We start from the raw sequence: 1,876 nt of genomic DNA, 5'->3' as shown, positions 1-1,876 counted from the left end.
TTATTTTATAGGATTATGTATAACATGATATTGTAAAAGTTAAGTTATGAACTTTTTATTAAAACGTTTTTTACAAACCATTATATTGGCTGGGCCGCAAAAATATTCATTGTGGGCTGCATGCGGCCCATGGGGTGCCAGTTTGACATGCTGGTCCGGGGCATCCTCCACCCTGGAGACCTAATCCCCTAGGCATGGAAGGAAGGACTGTTACTGGTCATTACCAGCGGAGGAATAAAAACAGCAGAAATTCCTCTGCTGGGGCACATGCCCAGTAGAAGCCAAGATGGCACAAGGGAGGTGCTTTTACTAAGAGACATGCACAGTAGGAGCCAAGTTAGGAACCATAGAGGCCTGTCGGTCTAGCCTGGGCAAAGGACTGGATTGGATAAGGGACATAGAACCCTGGAAGATCTAGGAAATGGATTGGTTAAGGGGAGAACCCAATGCTAGAACGATTGAGAAGTTGGTTGGTTTGAAAGGGCTCCTAGTTTTTCCCAAGCCCAGAAAAAGTAATCAGCCTAACAAAAACAAAGCTCTCTCACACTCTCACTCAGTAACATGCACTCACCAGTTTGTTCCTGCGTTTCTCTCCTAACAGCCATGCACGGACTCCAAGTGCAAATCCAAGCCTGAGCCTGAGCCTGAGTATGGCAATACAGCGCCAGCCGGATCGGACTAAGCTGGCTGGACAAGGACAGGTGTGAACTGTACTGGCCAATGGCACAGAATTCTAGAAGCTGGGGAAAGAATATATGGGAACTAGCTTTTTAACTAACTCTTCTATAAATCTGAAGTGGTGTTTTTTTGTTTTTTTTTTTAAAAAAAGGTAAAAAAATGACATTGAACAAGAAGAGTTCACTATGTATCTCTAATAATCCAGACGACGTTCCGGATGACCTTCCGGACGAAGCCAGGCCTGCGAGGGCCGAGCCCCTTGCAAGAATTTCGGGCATCGAGCCTCTAGTTGTTTCATAAGAAGCTCATCATAAAATACTATGCCCAGGAAAATGGGAGATATCTGTAATATAATTAACAATAAAAAACATATTTAAAAAATAAATATGCCCATCCCCCCCCCAAAAATTCATAGATACAGACAACAGTATGGTGATTACCAGAGGGAAAGGAGAGTGAGGGAGGTAAACGGGGATAAATGGTGATGGAAGGAGACCTGACTTGGGGTGGTGTATTATAGAATTGTACACTTGAAAACTATCATTTTAGTAACCAAAGTCATGCCCAATAAATTCAATAAAAATTTTTAAAAAGCATGACCATAGGATCATACTGTACTAAAAATATCGGGAGGATGTGCACATAAAATAATGTATAGTTGGCGCAGGTACATTTTGGTGTGCCCTCCTCTTTATATGAAGTTCCTTACATGTGAGCAATTTTTATTATTAACACCGAACTGCTAGCGTGCTTTATTCCTCACTCTGGAGAGTAACTACGGTCACAAATATTAAATTTATTTTCTAAGTGTTAAAAAATTGACCTACAGTAACATAACTGTTCACGCTCAGACATGCAATCCAGGCTCCTTTCCCCCCTCTTGTGCCTGAAGGGGCAGCACTTGGATGCGCGTTTCTGGGAGGAAGCCTCCGGGTCCGGCCCGACAGCAGCCGCAGGTAGCAATCCCTCCGCCGGGTCCGCAGGAGGAAACCGCCGCGGACGCCTAACGGGCGGCTCGGCGTTGCCTGGGAGGGGAAGCGTGAGAATGTGCTTAACAATTTACGTGCCGGGCACCGTCCCGAGTGCTTTCACTGTAAGTGCCTGGAATGCGTATTCGTGAGAACCGTGCGAGGCAGGCCCCGCTACGAGCTTACGTTTATGAGTTTGCAGCGAGGCATCGCTCCGAGGGCCGAGCCGC

Source organism: Myotis davidii, unplaced genomic scaffold, assembly GCF_000327345.1.
Source record: "Myotis davidii unplaced genomic scaffold, ASM32734v1 scaffold808, whole genome shotgun sequence".
Classification (NCBI taxonomy): Eukaryota; Metazoa; Chordata; class Mammalia; order Chiroptera; family Vespertilionidae; genus Myotis; species Myotis davidii.
This window is presented reverse-complemented; position numbering follows the sequence as displayed.